This window comes from Cnephaeus nilssonii (genome assembly GCF_951640355.1).
Source record: "Cnephaeus nilssonii genome assembly, chromosome: X".
Lineage (NCBI taxonomy): Eukaryota > Metazoa > Chordata > Mammalia > Chiroptera > Vespertilionidae > Cnephaeus > Cnephaeus nilssonii.
Window position 1 is genome coordinate 98,567,356 of NC_137071.1, and position 19,661 is coordinate 98,587,016.

The 19,661-nt window shown below is 40.7% G+C and overlaps 1 pseudogene across 1 annotated transcript; it reads left to right on the top strand.

Annotated features, from left to right (window-relative positions):
- The first annotated feature begins 13,681 nt into the window (after nt 1-13,681).
- On the top strand, nt 13,682-14,537 carry LOC307096043 (immediate early response gene 2 protein-like; annotated as a pseudogene). The gene has a single exon. The product of its transcript is annotated as an immediate early response gene 2 protein-like (transcript).
- The last annotated feature ends 5,124 nt before the right edge of the window (nt 14,538-19,661 follow it).

The window sequence follows — 19,661 nt, forward strand, 5'->3', positions numbered from 1 at the left end:
AACCAAAGGCTTATGGTAATTGAGGGAGCATTTATTGAGGAAAAACAATGAAATTATGTAACTAACAGTAAGCTTGGGTTGCATGATAACTTTCTTCCCACCACCTCTGCTCCAGTTCCATGGTATCTATGAAAAATAATAGTCCACAATCACACTGAAAACAAGCATTTTAAGAGTCACTTGAGAAGACAGAACAGAGTTAGAGATCTGTTATGGACTTAAGGCTTATATACATTCATAATTATATATTGAAGTCCAAATTACCACTTGGCTACATTTGAACACAGAGCCTTTTAAAAGGTAATTAAGCCCTGGTTGGAACGGCAGCCAGCACAGCTAAGGGCCATGGGTTTGATTCCAGCTGGGGTGGAAGGCAACCAATCGATGTGTCTCTTTCACATAGATGTTTCTCTCTCTCTCTCTCTCTCTCTCTCTCTCTCTCTCTCTCTCAAAATCAATGAAAAAAAATATCCATGGTGAGGATTAACAACAACAAAAAAGGTAATTAAGGTTAAATGAAGTTATATGGATGAGGCCCTGATATAATAGGATCTGAGTCCTTATAAAAAGAGATATCAGAGAGTTCACTCTGTCTCACTCTCTACAGGAACACAGAGGAAAGGCCATGTAAGGGAACAACAGCAAGAAAGTGGCCATCTGCAAGCCAAGAAGAGAGTTGGTCACTGGAAATCAACTTTTCAGTCCTTGATCATGGATTTCAAGCCTCCAAAACTATTATATAATAACTTTCTATAGTTTAAGGCATCTAGTCTACAGTATTTTGCTATATCAGCCCCAGCAGATTAATATAGCCTCCAAAGACTCTTGTCAGAGAATTGTCCTTAATTGACATCTGGTATTTCCATGTAAGACTTCATTCCAAGGATGTCTTTATTTAACCTGACTAAAATATCACCCAGAGAAAACAGCCTTTTCCACAAGGGTATCTTTAAAACACTTTTGGGGGGATGTAATGAAATCTATGACACTTCTTCTAGTAAAAATACATATACCCTTTGCGACAGCATGGATAGACCTGGAAAGTATTATGCCAAGTGAAATAAGCCAGTCAGAGAAAGATAAGTACCATATTATTTCACTTATATGTGGAATCTAAAGAACAAAATGAACTACCTAGAAAAATAGAGACAGATTCATAGATAGAGAGTAGACTGACAGCTGTCTGGGGTAGGGAGCTGTGTGGGGGGCTCTGAGGGTGGTGGAGAGATTGAGCAAAAAAAGAAAAAAAAGGAGAAAAAACTCATGGACACGAACAACAGTATGGTGATTGCCAGGGGCTGGGAGGGGGGTGGAAGAGGGTATAGGGAGATAGGTGGTCAGAGATGGACAGAGACTTGAGTTGGGGTGATAAACACACAGTACAGTGTACAGATGATGTGTTACAGAATTGTGTACCTGAGGCCTGTGTAATTTTGTTCACCAGTGTTACTGCAGTAAATTCAATAAAAAAGGGAAAATATAATTAAAAATACATATAACACACATGTATAGTTTGCTTACTAACTCAGAATATGCATCATTAAAAGCTGTTGGTATAGAAGGATGACTAGAAATATTTTATGCCTACTAAAAAAAGAAAGAGAGCCCAGAGGAAACAGTGTGTGCAAAAGCCTGTAGACATAAAAAAAAAAACCACAAACAAAACACATACACACACACACAAATAAACAAACAGTGTATTACTACATAATTCAATGTGATTGGAGCATAAGCTGGAAAGGGAATCAGGCATGGCATAAGATGAAAATAGAAGATAAGAAAATAAACAGGGATAAAGCATAAAGTATCTCATATGTCAGTCATACACTTTGTTTCCTCAGAGATTAGACCATAATTGATAGAGATTACACTTGGCATGTCAATCCTCTCTCTTAACTGTTTAAAAACTATAACTGGAACAGCTACTGCCCAGTGGAATACTAATTGTTATTCTATGAGTGTGGAGTTTCACTGACATTCACTGTAGGTGTTGAACCAGCAAGTACTCACATCTCAATCTTTACACCTTTATGAGAGAAAAGAAACACATGTTAGAATGAAACCAAAATCCCCTGAATATTAATGATTTTACTCCTTAACACACAGAAGAGTATCAATAAGCTGCAATGGTTCTCAGCACTGACAGCAAATTAGATTAACCTGGGTAACTTTCAAAAAGCAGATTATGCTTGAGATCCACTCAGACCAATTAAAATAGAATATGTAGGGTGGAGCCTGGACATCAGATTTTTGAAATCTCTCCATATAACTTTAATTTTCAGCTAGAATGGAGAACTATGTTAAGAAAAATACCCTGCAAAAGTAAATTCTTACCTACTAATTTGCCTTAATTTTATGATAGTGTTTTCATGCAACATTGTATAGCTTAAAATAATTTTTTTAAATATAGTTTTATTGATTTCAGATATTAAAGGAGAGAAAGAGAGAAAAAGAGATAAAAACATCAATGATGAGGGAGAATCATTGATTGGCTGCCTCCTGCACGCCCCATACTGAGAACAGAGCCCACAACCCGGACATGTGCCCTGACCAGGAATCAAACTGCGACCTTCTGGTTCATAGATCAACCACTGAGCCACACCAGCCAGACTTAAAAATAAACGTGAAAGACATTTCAAATGTATACGCTGGGCCATTTTAATTCCTTTGCTAAGCTACCAAGAATGTCACCTGAGAGATTACAAGGGTGGTGAAGGGGGTCTGAAACAGTATGCTTGGGGGTGAATATCAGGACTTGCAGGCAGCCAATCTGTGCTGGAAATGTTCAGAGTGGGCTTTTTCACATTTTAGATTCTCATCTCCTGAGTGTGTTGCCTGAGGCTATTGTTCTCTTTATATCTTGCAGATCTGTCTTGCAGAAAGGCTACATGCTAAGGGTCTTGTGATTAATTGGATGGCCTTTTATTCGGACTGTTTGTGAGGACCAGATTTTTGCCATTTTGGCTCAGGAAGCCACAGGGATAAGTTGTGCAAAAAATATTTAACATTACCATAGCAAATAAGCCATACATTGCCTTAAACAAAATATACAACACCCAATATTTTAATTTTAGTTATGTCCAAAAATCATATGGGTTAGCCATCAATTATTTCTTACATTCTGTACTGTTTGGTCCTGAACATAGAACTGCAAGAGAGGGTCATTTATAAAACAAAATATTTATAGGCCTTACTATATATCAAGAGCTATGCCAAGTGATGAGATTAGGGAAAAACATCTATATACACTCAAGGTGCTCTCATTCTACTAAAATGGCATAATAACTTCAAACTGAGTCATAAAAATTCCATAAGAAAGGTACATTAAAAAAAGGTGAAGCCAGGGGATATCATGATCACTTATAGCTGAGGGAGATTAGACCCAGGTCTTTAAGGGCTATAAATGCCAGGATAGGAAGTTTAGAAGATATGCTCTAAACAAAGGGGAGCCATTTTTTATATGAAAATGGTAAGGTCTGAGATGCAGGAAAATTATAAGCCTAACTGCAATATATAGGTTGGGTTGAAGATTGGCAAGAAAATAGGAAAGATACCAGAGGTTTTGTTAAGTGTTTAAAGTAAGAGGTAATGGTGACTTGGTCAAGGGAATTGAAAGTTAGGATTGAAAGAAAGAGACAGATGCTAGAAGCATTGCAGGGATAAAGTATAATGGACTTAGTATGCATTTTCAAGTTGAGACTGCTATACAGATTGTGGGACTATTAGCATTCTCTTATCGATCAAATCATTCAACATATCTTTATTAAATAACTTATACATCAAGCACTGTGCTGGGTTCTGGAGGTGCATCAATGAATATAGCAATGAATGGCTCTTGCCTTCACATAGCTTCATGTACTGGGAGACACAATAAATAAAAGACACAGTTAACAGTTATAAGTGCTGTGAAGGAATTTGGGGATGCTGTAAGAGAACAACAGGCAGTAGTGATGACTGGGGTGATGGACAGAACTACTTTATACTGGGCATTAGGTGAATACCTCTCTAAAGAAGGATTATTTCAGAGTAGATCTGAAGGAAATATCAGAAAGAGCAAGCACTGAAGAAGGAAAGTTTAATGCAAAGGCTCTGAAATAGGACAATCAGTATATTTCTCTGTTTAAAGAAGAGGGAGCTGCCAGTGTGTTAATTGATGCTGAGAAGTTGAATAAGAAAAAAAATAATACATTGACCATTGGTTTTAGTAGCACAGATACTATTATTGACCTTGACAAAAGCAGACCCAGTTGAATGTGGAAAAAAATTGAGTGAACTGAAAAGTGAGTGGGAAAAATGAGGGAAGTGGATACAGTGTGTTTAATAGAGAAAAGAGATGACGGGATAGCTGGAGGGGGTAAGCTGCAGTTTTTAAAAGTAGAATCAGCTGAAACCGGTTTGGCTCAGTGGATAGAGCATCGGCCTGCGGACTGGAAGGTCCCAGGTTCGATTCCGGTCAAGGGCATGTACCTTGGTTGCGGGCACATCCCTGGTAGGGGGTGTGCAGGAGGCAGCTGGTCGATGTTTCTCTCTCATCGACGTTTCTAGCTCTCTATCCCTCTCCCTTCCTCTCTGTAAAAAACTCAATAAAAATATTTAAAAAAATAAAAATTAAAAAAATAAAAGTAGAATCAGCTTTATTTTCTATATGTATACTGATGGGAGAGAGACAGAGAGAGAGAGATCCCCGTGAGAAAAGAAAACTGGGAACAGGGATGATGCTTTCTAGTACCTCTACTTCACTTACCTTGCATTTGAGTTGGATAAACTACTCAAAGCTGATTCTTTCCAAAGATGGGCTCTCTTTGAGGTAATATGAGTAAGGAACAGAAGGGCATTATGAAAGGCAAAAGGGAGAAAAGATATTGAGCACCATACAGGAAGAGAAGGGTGCAAGAAAGCTGAGATCCTGGTCACTAAACCAAATATTGCCTTATTTCTAGAGTAGTTTCATGTCAGCCCTAGCCCAAATTTCAAAAGAATACAGATTGCTTCATTTGATATAAGCAAATTCTAAGTGGCCAGTTGGGAAATATGATCATTCTCTTTCTCTATGTTCAAAGGCCTGTGTAGTGGCCTCAGAATGTTATTTCATCACTCAATAGAATTTATGAAATCTACTGGAGAACCACCAATGTTTTATTTTGTTAACCATGGACATTTTAAACATCCAAACATGTATATACACCATCTCATAGAAGAAAGAATATTTTAGAACCAAAAAAGTAGAAATAACATAATATCAGGATTAATAACAAATCTAGCTTCATGGAAAACCTGTCCATACTGTTTCCTTATTTTATTTCTAAGTCCACCATGGATTGGTGAAAATACCATCCCAGTCTTGTGTCAGTACAGAAATTAATATTGGGAAATACCTGAATGGCAAGACTTACAAAATATCTTCTAATTCAAATTCCTGATTCAGTTAATGATAACCAAAAAGTATTATCTTTGAAGTAAAATAGTTTCCTTTTCATGTTCTATTCAATGAGCATATAACTTTTCCCAAGTCACATTTCAGTTCACTCAGCCTTAGGGATGTAAAGCAAAGCTCTGCCATTCACATCAGTTTCAAAGGCCTCTTTTCCCAAGTCTTCAGAGAGCCCAGAACATTTGTAATAAACACCTCTCTCAGCACAAGAGATAATAGCAAATTCTACTGTTTTCTGTCGGCTTGAATGTTGATTAAGACCTCACTAATTACACTGCTCTAACAAATTTAAAATAAAAAATACAGATTAGTTTTCAGATAAAAGAAAGAAAGAACTGAAAGAAAGAAAAAGCTGCTTTGCCACACACACACACACACACACACACACACACACACACACAAAAGGAAAACATGAAAGAAAGCTCACTGGTTGGTTTATTTGGATATTTTTATTTCTAAAGTATCCTGTAACATAGAAACCCACACCTGAAACCTACATGTTCATGTTGACCAATGTCACCCCAATCAATTTAATTAATAAATATAAAAAATAGTGTTCAAGTATAAAATACTATTGACCCTGTGCATGGATTTGTGCACATTGAAAGGTGATTAATTAGAAGGTGGCTGGTGGGGCTGGACTGAGCAAAATGGGCTGGACATGCCATGGAGCCAACCTCCTGTAGTCCCTCCCTGGCCAGCCGCACCTGGGGCATGCCAGGGCTTGAAGGGCATCTGCGGAGTGAGCGGGGTCCCTCCGACAGGTGGGGTCCCTCGGCCTGGCCTGTGGGAATCGGGCCAAAACTGGCTCTTCAACATCCCCCGAGGGGCCCCGGAGTGTGGACGGCACTCTGCAAAGTTGCTGTCATAGAGGGTGTGGAACGCAAATGCAAGTGTGCAGTAAACCAGATTCAGGGCTGACAGTGCCCCAGCAACAACATAACCCACAGCCAAAGGTGGAATTGCACAACTCTGCGAGGAATCAGGCTCCCTCATCTCTGGTTTCAGGGTGCGTCACCCGAGAACCACTGCTGCCAAGTCAGTGCAGCTTGGCAGCTCTTGCATTGAGCATCTGCTCCCTGGTGGTCAGTGTGCATCATAGCAACTGGTCGGAAGGTCAGACACTTGGCATATTAGCCTTTTATATATATAGACTAGAGGCCCAATACATGAAAATTCATGCACTGGAGGGGGGGGTCCCTCAGCCTGGCCTTCCCCCTCTCACAGTCCAGGAGCCCTCAGGGGCGGGAGGTGACCTGGTGATCAGGGTAAGGTGACACCTCATCATACCTCTGCTGCCGTCACTACTGGCAGCGCAAGCATTGGCTGGCCCTGGTTACCTGAGCCTCGGGCGGCCCTGGGGGGCTGGGCATCCACCATCCGAGGCTTGCCTGTGCCTTGGGGGCCCTGGGTGGCTGGGGGGCTGAGGGGACTGGGGGACTCTGGAGGCATGTGCGAGGATCAGCCAGGCCTGCCTGGGGCCAGGCCCGGCCTTGCCACATGCCTGCCACCCCAGCGGGGCTGAGGGGACTGGGCACTGCCATCTTGTGGCTGTGGGTGCCACCATCTTTAAGGGCGGGGCAGTCAATTAGCATATATTCTCCTGTAGGAATCCCTTTCACGTCCCGCGTGGTTCAGGGTTCCAGTTCAGAGTTCGAGTTCTGGAGAAGGGCCGCACACAAATGAAAGGAGACTTGAAGAAATTCAATTTGGCGAAATGGGGGGCCAGGTGGTAGTCCAACTCTAGTGGGAGAACTACTCCCTGCTCTGGCCCTGCCATCCCTTTTATTGAGGTTTTGGGGAAAAACATCTTAGGCAAGATAAACAGAAACTTACATGTAGCCCTTAGGCAGGAAATAACAGAAACTTACATGGGACAAACAAAGGTGGAGGCTGCTTCAGCTAACAGTGTAAACAACTAAAGGGTGAGTGGTTAGAGCAATTAAGGTTGTTGACTAGCCTTCCTGGCTCCCTATCAATATCTCTCTTTTAGTGAAACTGATTTGTTTCCGGCATTCTCCTTATTGGCTGTGGGCACTGCCATCTTTGTGACGGCATGAGGGTCAATTAGCATATTCCCTCTTTATTAGATAGGATTATATCAAATAGAAAATGTAAAAGAGGACTTAAGTTATTACAGGTGAACTCAAAATACCAGAATTCCTACTCCCTTAATGAGAGCTCTGATCTGTGGGCATGTGCCTGATGACACCTTTCTAATTCCACCAGCAAGGGCCTTAAGGAAAGTTTCTTCCAAGGCAGGGTTGGCTTTATTGAATTCCCTGCCTGTCCTAAGTCTATATACACTGAGTGACCAGATTATTATGATCTCTGAACTCAGTGTATATCCTATATAATAAAAGGCTAATATGCAAATTGTCCCCTCGACCAGGAGTTCAACCAGCAGGCAGGCCGGCCAACCGCCCATGTCCCCTCCCCCTGACCAGGCTGGCCGGACCCCACCCATGCACGATTTCATGCAACAGGCCTCTAATATATATACATACACTGAGTGGCCAGATTATTATGCGTTCAGAGATCATACTAATCTGGCCACTCAGTGTATTTCCAATTAGCTGACTTTCAAAGGTGATGTTGGGGAAGGGAATTGTTTTCTGACAAGTTAACATTTTAAGGCTAATGGTTTTTAATAAATAATTGAGTTTTCAGCATTCAGCACTTGTTATGTTTTATTGGTTTTTGTGCTCTAATTTGGTATGTGTGCTTTGGCACAACTCCATGGCAGGTGCAATTTTAAAAATGGAATCAATAAGATTCACTGTGATGTATGATATGAGCATTCCAAGCTTAGCTTTCAAAACAAAATGCTAGGCTTGGCTCTTCCTAGAGCCCTGCAAAGAAAATGTGTTGATTCCTTAGGGCTTTCCTCACTGTAGCTTTTTGAAATCTTGTTCACACTCCTTGAATGTCCAAATCCGCCCTCCCTTAAATAGCTCTCACTCAAAACCTATGACCTTATCTCCTCATTCTTGAAGAGATGAAGTTCATCTAGCAGGAGAGCATATGTACAGTTTGTTTTCTTCTTTAAAATCTCTTTTTAGTGCTTTGTACAGTATTACCAATTAATAGGGACTTAATAGATCTTTGTTAAATGAGTAGTTGAATGAACTTGTCCTCTCTTCCTTCTGTAACTAAAAGGAAAACCTCTTTTTCAAGGCAAATGCCTCTTAATTATGTAGCATTCACCTGGTTCTATCTCCTCCTGCCTCCTTCAAGACCTTGCTTCACCATGTATTCCTTCTTAGTTCCAGTGTCTTTGACCTTGATTCCTCCAATAGTCACTTAGTGGCTTCATATAAACATGGACAGATGTCTAAATTTGGTTAAACTATGGTCTGAGAGAAGAAGAGAGCAGTGATTAGGACAGAGCACATACAAGGAGATATTGCATTAGATGGCAATGTCCTATTATTTGATACCTGGTATATATTTGTTTTGTGCATTTTCTATATGTGTTTTACTTTACAAAGGTTAAAAGGAAAAGAAAATAAAGGAAAGGAAAGGAAACTACCCAAGAGCAAGAACATAATTAGAAATATTGATAATCAGCTTGAGAATGTGAACAACTATAGTAACTAGGTAGCAAATCCTTTCTCAAGTCAGCTAATTTCAAAAGCTTTGTTTTTAACAAAATTAAAGAATAATTTGCAGTTATGATATTATATGTAGTATATAATTTTTGGTATATAGTACATAAAATATATAATTTTGAATATGCAACTTACATAGAATTTAAAGAATTGAGTAAAATTGCTATAAGAGAAAAATACTTCCATCCATTTCCATGTACTTATCTATGAGAAAAAGGTCTTATTGACATTTTCATCCATAAAAACAAAATTGAAGACAGAATTAATAATGAACCCTATCCATTCTAGTAATTAGTAATAATCATTATGTTTACAAGAGTGAATGGGAGGATGGCAGAAACAGTTCTATGTATCTCATTAAGAAATGCATTTCCAAAAAATGTTAACATTTTATGTTTAGTAATTATTTTCAAAAATTCTAATATCTTATTTTTAATCCATTGCATGTTTTTATTCATTGCAATGCTAACACAAGTCAGAAGAAATTTAACACTTAGAACCTTATGGTCAATTGATATAAAAAATCTTTTTTTTTCTGAGAATAATAAGATTATCTATAAAAGGGATTTAAACTCTAGTAACCAATGGCCTCACATGGATGAATCTTACAAATATAATGTAGAAGGGGACAAAAGAAAGTCACAAAGAGTATATACACTATATGATTCTCTTTATATAAAGTTCAAATAAGCAAGAGTAATCTATATCAAGGATCAATAAACCTTTCCTGTAAAGGAACAGATAGTAAATATTTTAAACCTTGTGAGCCATAAGGTCTCTATCTCTGCAACTCAAATCAGGAGTTGTGACATAAAAACCATCAGACAGCCAAAACCGGTTTGGCTCAGTGGATAGAGCGTCGGCCTGCGGACTGAAGGCTCCCAGGTTCGATTCCGGTCAAGGGCATGTACCTTGGTTGTGGGCATGTCCCCAGTGGGGGGTGTGCAGGAGGCAGCTGATCGATGTTTCTCTCTCATCGATGTTTCTGACTCTCTATCCCTCTCTCTTCCTCTCTGTAAAAAATCAATAAAATATATTTAGAAAAAAACAAACAAACAAACAAACAAAACCCATCAGACAGTACACAATTGAAGGGGTATGGCTGTGTTTCAATAAACTATATTCAAAAAAACGTAAGTTGGGAGAATGAAGATGGCAGCTGGCAGGGTTGCAGTGAGAAAAAGTGTTACTGAGTGAGGGAGCGAAAGGGGAGTGCATGGATGTGTGGTGTGTGCGTGTGTGTGTGTGTGTGTGTGTGTGTGAGGGTCAGTTAGATTCTTCAGGACTTTTGGGGGCTGGTGAACCAGGTTCACCTAGCTGGGCAGCCTCTGCTATTGCTGCAATGTCTCCCGGGTTAGCCAGCTCTCCCGCAGGCACTGTGCCATCTTGAAGGGGAGAGCTGCTGTGATTGGGGACCCAGCCTCACCTCCACCCAGGATCCTACAGCCATTCCGGCCAGGGACCTGCTGCCTTGGCTGCAGACCCATAAACATTGAGACTGCAGTTTCCCCAGCTGCAGGCTCCTGTAAGTTCCAGAGCGGGCTCCCATCCCACCATCCACATGCTTTAGCCCCAGGTGGCACATCCACGTGCAAACAACCAAGCCCAAGCCTTACGCAATGACCCCGGGATCCGCGACTGCATGCGGACAGCCAAGCCTTACACAGCAACCCTGGAAGCCAAGCCTTATGCAACAACCTGGGCGCCCCATCCACACATGAATATCCAAACCTTATGCAGCAACCCCAGGCTCCATGACTGCGCTAGCCACCACCAAGCTTGATGCAGCAAACCCGGGTGCCACAACCGAGCATGAGCAGCCAAGCCCTATGCAGCAACACTGGATGACTCACCCAGCAGCCCCAGGCCTGGTGACTGTGCCAATTGATGCCAAGCTTACCGCTGCGGTCACAGGCCAAATACGACTTGACGCCGAGATCCTTCAGTGAGAGAAAAATGGGGAGACAAAGAACAACTCCCAAAGAAAAGAAAAAGAGGAATCACCAGAAAAGGAACTAAATGAAAAAGAGGCATGCAATTTGTCAGAAAAAGAATTCAGAATAAGGGTCAGACAGTTAATAAACCAGAGGATGAGAAAACAACTTATGTAAGAATCAAGAGGAAATAAAAAGTTATATAGCTACAATAAAAAAAAATACTATGGAAGGTTTCAACAGCAGGCTAGAAGAAAGAAAGGACTGAATTAGTGAATTAGAAGACAGGGCAGCAAAGCACATCCAATTGAACTGCAATTGGAGAAAAAAAGTTAAAAGGCAGGAGGAAAGCCTAAGAGAGCTTGGGACAACATGAAATGAAGCAACATGCATATAATAAGGTGCCAGAATGATAAGAAGAAGAGCAAGGGTTAGAAAACCTACTTGGAGAAATAATGTCAGAAAATGTCCTGATTTGGGGAAGAAGAAAGTCACACAAGCACAGAAAGTCCCAAATAAGATGAACCCAAAAGGACGCACACCAAGACACATCTAATTACGATGGCAAACGTACAGGGAAAAGAGAGAATCTTAAAGGCTGCAAGAGAGAGACAGAAAGTTACATAAAAGGGATCTCCCATTAGATTATCAAATGATTTCTCAACAGATACACATTAGGCTAGAAAGGAATGGAAGGAAGTATACAAAATGATGCAGGGCAGGAGACTGAGTCCAAGAATACTCTATCCAGCAAAGCTATCATTCAAAATTTAAGGGGAAATCAGGAGATTCACAGACAAAAAAAGCTAAGGTAGTTTATCACTACCAAGCCAGCAATGCAATAAATGCTAAAGGGACTGTTGTAAAAGAAGAAATAGAAAGGAAAGAAGGAATACAGACACAAAAAATAAAAAATATAGATACAAACAAGTACCTATCAATAATAACCTTAAATGTAAATGGATTAAATGATCCCATCAAAAGACATTGAGTGGCTGAATGGATAAGAAAACATGACCCATATATATGCTGTCTGCAGGAGACCCACCTCAGAACAAGGGACACACACAGACTGAGAGTGAAGGGATGGAAAAATACCTTTCAGGCAAATGGAAATGAGAAAAAAATCTGGGGTAGCAATATTTATATCAGACAAAATAGACCTCAAAGTGAAGGCCATAACAAGAGATAAGAGAGACCACTTCATAATAATAAAGGGATCAATACAACAGGAAGATATAACTCTGGTAAATATATATGCAGCCAATACAGGGGTACTCAAATACATAAAAAATAAAAAAACTTCTGGAAGAAATCAAGGGAGAGATTCACAACAATACAATCATAGTAGGAGAATTTAATACCCCACTGACATCACTGGATAAATCATCTGGACAAAAAACAGCAAAGAAACAGCAATCCTAAATGACTCACTAGACCAGATGGAATTAATTGACATCTTAAGAACATTTCACCCCAAAGGTATGGAATGTACATTCTTCTCAAGTGCACATGGGACATTTTCAAAGATAGACCACATATTGAGTCACAAGCAAAGTCTCTCAAAATTAAAAAAGATTGAAATCATATCAAGCATCTTTTCAGACCACAATGGCATAATATTAGAAATTAACTACAATAAAAACAATAAAAAAATTCAAACACTTGTAGGCTGAATAGCATGCTATTAAATAATGATTGGGTTACCATAGAGATCAAAGAAGAAATTGAAAACATCCTGAAAACGAATGACAATAAAAACACAACAATCCAAGACCTATGGGACAGAGTGAAAAAGCAGTCCTGAGAGGGAAGTTCATAGCTCTACAAGCCTGCCAAAAAAAAAAAAAAAAAACACCAAGAAAAATGGTAATAAATTATATAACCTTGCAACTTAAAAAATTAGAAAGAGAGCAAGAAGAAGAGCCCAGAGTAAGCAGAAGGAAGGAAATAATAAAGATCAGAGCAGCAATAAACAACATAGAGACGAAAAACAACATTAATAGAAAAGATCAATGAAACTGAAAGCTAGTTCTTTGAAAGGATAAACAAGATTGATGAACCTCTAGCTAGGCTCACCAAGAAACAAAGAGAGAGGACCCAAATTAACAAAATCAGATATGAAAGAGGTGAAGTAACAACAGACCCCACAGACATACAAAGGATTGTAAAAACATACTACAAATAACTCTATTCCAACAAACTGGACAACCTTGATGAAATGGACATATTGCTAGAAAATTGGACCTTCCAAAACTCAATCAGGAACAGTAAAAAAATCTGAATAGGCCGGTTACTATGAAGAAAATTGAAGCAGTAATCAAAAAACTTCCAGCAAGCAAAAGCCCTGGACCATATGGCTTCACAGGGGAGTTTTAACAAACATTCAAAGAAGAACTAAAATCTATCCTCCTCAGACTATTCAAAAAAATTCCAGAGGCTGTCCCTTTTGTCTGTCTGCTAAATTCCACCCTCTCGCTTTATGGCTTAAGTCTCTGGTCCCAATGCGGTGCAGCGCTCTGATTGGGCGGGGCATCATGGTGACGTTACTCTGGGTACAAATGGGCCCAGGTGGCGGGCGCCCAGGCAGAGCATCCTAGGGGTGTTAAGGCCTCAATCTGTGGGAGGAGAAAAAGTGCGCGAGGAAGCGCGCAGTCCGAAGTGCATCTGCTCAGCAGGGAAGTCCCCACCATCGAGTCGCCATTATGGTGCAAAAGGAGGCGCAATGCATTAGGACCCTGTCGGTGTGGAAAATGTACCATTCGCGCATGCAGCGTGGAGGGCTGTGGCTGCACCAGAGTCTGCAGCTGTCTCTGGTCATGCGTAGCGCCCGGAGCTTTACCTCTTGGTCAAGGTGGACGCCCACGAGCAGCCCGAGGTGCCCTCGCCAGTCACCTGCTCCCCTGACACTCGCCTGCACCCACCGCGGGAAGCACAAACCGCAGCGGAAGCAGCGTCCATCGACGGTGAGCAGCCCTCCCCAGAGCCCATGGACACTCAGAAGGCGCGGAAAGCCGAGGAGACCCCTGCCCGCTGTGCCCCGAGACCCACCAAAGTCAGCCGCAAGCGACGGAGCAGCAGCCTCAGCGACAGCGGGGATGCCGGACTGGTCCCGAGCAAGAAAGCCCGTCTAGAAAAGGAGGACGCGGAGGAAGGGGAGTCTTCGGAGGTCCCCGATGGCCTGCAGGCCCCTCCCTCTCAAGCGAAGGTGCCTTCCCGAATCTGGCGCGGGTCCTCCAGAGGCGCTTCTCTGGCCCCTCCGCTCCCCCGACAGCGCCTCCACCTCAGGCTTGCGAGGCGGATAGCATGCTGAACGTGCTCGCCCGGGGCCGTGGTGGCTTTCTGAGGGCTCCCGAGCGCTGCTGCCGGAGTCCAGAGTGCGGGTCGAGCCGTCGGCCCGAGTACACACACCAGAAGCCAGGCCACCTCCGCGGAAACGGTGGAGAGGAGCCGCGGCCCTGGAAGCTGTCGCCACCGCGTGCAGTGGCGGCGCCAAGTAACCTGAGCCAGGGCTGGGGCGCCCTCCTCCAAGACGGGCCGCGCCCACAGGTGCTGTCTTAACCTACTGGGATGTGGCCTTTCCATCTCCTTCTGGGACTGGGTGAGGGGTGTCTGGTTCCTCACATTACTCAGGGTCGGACTTTATTTTTCACGGGGGGCTGTGCTGCCCTTTCGAGGTTTTTCAATAGTTGGTGTCCTCGTTCCCAGTGCAGCATTCCAGGCACCCTTTCCTCTCGGGTGACATGCTTATGCAAGCGGTCATCTTTGCGTCATGGGCAGGCGTGGGGCGCTTCCTGCTGCCTTGCGTGGGTGTGGGGCTAGGAGGGGGGCTGCCTGAGGCATAGCCCCCGCGCTTCTCCCCGCACTCCTGTGCCTTCCTGTCAGGGGGAACGAATCTCATCTCATTTCAGGTTAAATTTTTTTTTCTCTTCTCGTTTGGTGCATTCGAGGTGGGGATGTGCGCACAGTCTCAAGCATGACCCTCCCTCAGGCACAGACAAGCAACCCAGAAGATCTTGATCTGAATCACGGAAGTGGGGGAGGGGGTGCTCCTAGCTCTGTAAGGCTGAGCTGGACCCAGTCTGGTGAGACTGGGCCCCTTTGGGGAGGGGAGATTCTAGCCAGTGCCTTTGAGGGTCTATTTACTCTGGTGGGTTCTGTTTAACTCTGTCTGTCTGGCCTTTTGCTAGAGAGACCAGATACGAAAATAAAGACCATTTAACTAACAACAACAAAAAAAAAATCCAGAGGAAGGCACACTTCCAAGTTCTTTCTATGAAGCCAGCATTACCCTAATTCCAAAACCAGACAAAGACACCACAAAGAAAGAGAATTACAGGCCAATATCCCTGATGAACATAGATGCTAAAATCCTCAACAAAATTCTAGCAAATTGGATGCAGCATTACATTAGAAAGATCATACACCATGATCAAGTGGGATTTATTCCAGTGATGCAAGGCTGGTACAATATCCGCAAATCAATAAATGTGATACATCACATAAACAAATTGAGAGACAAAAATCACATAATCATATCAATTGATGCAGAAAAGGCATTTGCCAAAATCCAACACCCTTTCCTGATAAAAATTCTCAGCAAAGTGGGAGTAGAGGGATCATACCTCAACATAATAAAAGCCTTATATGACAAACCTACAGCCAACAACATACTAAGGGGGCAAACACTAAATCCATTTCCCCTAAGAACAGGAACAAGACAGGGATGCCTACTTTCACTACTCCTGTTTGACATAATCCTGGACGTGCTAGCCATTGCGGTCAGACAAGAAGAAGAAATAAAAGGCATCCAAATTGGAAAAGGAAAATTAAAATTGTCATTCTTCGCAGATGTCATGATATTGTACATAGAAAACCCTAAAGACTCCATCAAAAAACTACTAGACTTAAATGAATTCGGCAATGTAGCAGGATACAAAATTAACACCTGGAAATCTATGGCTTTTTTATATACCAATAATGAACTCACAGAAAGAGAAACTAAAAAGACAATCCCACTTACCATTGAAACAAAAAAATTAAGACACCTAGGAATAAATTTAACCCAGGAGGTAAAGGACTTGTACTCAGAAAATTACAGGTCGCTGAAAAAAGAGATAGAATATGACATAAACAAATGGAAAAATATTCTGTGTTCATAGATTGGTAGAATCAGCATCATTAAAATGTCCATACTACCCAAAGAAATCTATAGATTCAATGTACTCCCCATTATAATACCAACGAAATATTTCACAGACCTAGAATAAACTCTCCAAAAAATCATATGGAATAAAAAAGACCCTGAATAGCTGCAGCAGTCTTGAAAAGGAAGAACAAAGTTGGAGGGATCACAATACCAGATATCAAGCTATACTACAAAGCCACTGTTCTTAAACTGCCTGTTGCTGGCACAAGAACAGACATATAGACCAATGGAATAGAACAGAGAACCCAGAAATCAACCCAAGCCATTATGCTCAATTAATATTTGATAAACGAGGCAAGAGCATACAATGGAGTCAAGACAGTCTCTTCAATAAATGGTGTTGGGGAAATTGGACAGATACATGCAAAAAAAATGAAACTAGACCACCAACTTATACCATACACAAAATAAACTCAAAATGGATAAGGGATTAAACTTAAGATGGGAAACCATAAAAATCTTAGAGGAAATTATAGGCAGCAAAATAGCAGACATTTGTCATAGCAATATCTTTACTAATACAGCTCATTGGGCAATGGAAACTAAGGAGAAAATAAACAAATGGGACTACATCAAAATAAAAAGCTTCTGCACAGCAAAAGAAACCATCAACAAAACAACAAGAAAGCCCACTGCATGGGAGAACATATTTGTCAATGTTATCTCCGATAAGGGTTTAATCTCAAATATGTATAAGTAACTCATACTACTTAACAAAAGGAAAATAAACAATCCAATCAAAAAATGGGCAAAGGACCTATATAGACACTTTTCAAAAGGGGATATACAGAAGGCCAAGAGACATATGAAAAGATGCTCAAAGTCTCTAATCATCTGAGATATGCAAATCAAAATAACAATTAGGTACCATCTCACACCTGTCAGAATGGCTGTCATCAAGAAATCAACAAACGACAAGTGCTTGTATGGATGTGAAGAAAAAGGAACCCTCTTGCACTGCTGGTAGGAATGCAGACTGGTGCAGTCACTGTGGAAAACTGTATGGAGTTCCCTCAGAAAATTAAAAATGGAACTCCCATTTGACCCAGTAATCCCACTTCTAGGAATATATTCCAAGAAATCAGAAACACCAATCAGAAAGAATATATGCACCCCTATGTTCATAGCAGCACAAATTACAATACCTAAGATATGGAAACAGCCTAAGTGCCTGCCCATCAGCAGATGAGTGGATTAGAAAACTGTGGTACATCTACACAATGGAATACTATGCTGTTGTAAAATAGAAGGGATTCTTAACATTTGCAACAGCATGAATGGACCTGGAGTGCATTATGCTAAGTGAAATAAGCCAGTCAGAGAAAGATAAATATCATATGATCTCACTCATTTGTGGAATATAATGAACAACATAAGCTGATGAACAAAAATAGAACCAGAATCAGAAGCACCGAACAGACTGCCCAACCTAAGAGGGAAGGTTGGGGGTGAGGGGGTAAGAGATCAACCAATGGACTTGTATGCGTGCATATGAGCATAACCAATAGACACAGACAGTAGGTGGGTGAGGGCATGTGCTGGGGGTTGGCGGCGGCTGGGGAGAAGTCAATGGGGGAAAAAGGAAACTTATGTAATACTTTAAACAAGAAAGAATTTTAAAAAATAAGTTGCAGGCCAAATTTTACCTGTGAACTATAGTTTGGTGACCCCTGATCTTTATTGTTTAGGGGTGCATACACACATACAGCACTATAATAAACATATGATTACCCCTGGGGGAGAGGCAGAGTTACAAATAGAGACATGTACAGAAGGAAATTTCAAGGTGACAATAATTTGTTTATTGACCTCAGTTGGTTATTACAGTGTTGTTCACTATATAAACATTTACTAAGCATATATATATATATATATATATATATATGTTTTATGCCATTTTCTGTGTATTAAGTTTACAGTAAAATCTTACAATAATTCTTCCATTTTTAGTACATATTGTTAAATGGCAATATCTAAAATTATGTTAATTTACTCTTATGCCAATAATAGTGAATAAAAATGTTTATTTACATACTCAACAAAGCACATTGCTAGTCTTTTGATCTCAAAATTGAAATTCCAGGAATTTATCCCAATAAACTAATTGCACAAAGAAAAACTTGTGTATGCCTAAGGAATTTCCCCCTAAATTTACCTGTGTTGGTAAAAATCTTAGAAACACCATAAGTAGCCACTGATAAAAGTTTTGTGAAAAAAATTATGGAAGACTACGTTGCCATTAAGATTGATAATGTCTTTATTTATTGACATGCAGACATATCATGAGATGAAAATAATCAAATTACAAAATAATATCAGTTGATTCTAGATGTGTAATAATATATGCGTAGACATATATAGAAAATATCCCTTAACATTCTGTTTGTGATTACCTAACCTCAAGGACTGAAATTAAAACTGTGATACAGCTTCCAGCCTTTATAGGAGCTTTTTCTTCTGCAGATATATTTCTTCTTCTTCAGTCTAATAAAGTCAAATGCAAATGTTCAGAGAGCAACAATTTGGCTAATTATATATTATGAATCAAATTATTGCACTGTCTTTGATCAAGGGGACCCTGCCAGAAAAATGTTCTGATTTATTAAATGTGTCTCCCTAAGAATGATAAAGTAGCCCTAGTTGGTTTGGCTCAGTGAATTGAGTGTTGGCCTGCAGACTTCAAGGTCCCACGTTAGATTCCAGTCACGGGCACATGCCCGGGTTGTGGGCTTAATCCCCACTGTGCGGTGTGCAGGAGGCAGCCAATCAATGATTCTCTCTCATCATTGATGTTTTTTATCTCTCTCTTCCTCTCCCTTCCTCTCTGAAATCAATAAAAATTAAAAAAAAGAATGATAAAGAGCTGAATCAATACTTTTAGACACCCTCTCCTTTGTCTGGGTCTTAGGAGGAAATAAGCAAGTAAGATACAAGACCTACCCACATTAAATGTGTTAGCCTTAGGGAAAGGGGCCCAGTGAAAAGCTGCTTCTACTCTGAATATAAGAATATGATCTAACCTTCACACTGGGAAGAATGCTGTGTTTTAAGCCCTGGTTACAAAAGTTTATTACACACACCATGACCTCAGGATGATTCCCTAAAACCAAATGTTATTCCTCTTGATCACCTTGAAAGAAGGGTGGGTAACAGGGATCCACACAACTCAAGCATGGTCCAGAGTGAGATATTAGCTTTGTTGTATTAACTACAAATAACATTCATCCCATTGGGAAGGATGTTCAAGTCACGATTCTTCTATCAAGGGCCAATGGAGACGGAGAAAGAATTGGCAATATTGTGTGATTGATGCCATTTCTATCTTTTCCTTCTTCCCTTATGCATAGCAAATGAGGTTATTTTTTGATGTCTGGTGTTAAGATTTGAACCATATAGCTGATGTCTGGAGAACTAAAAATATCATAAATATATGCATAGATAATTATCTTCAAGTATTTGTATAAAATAATAATGGT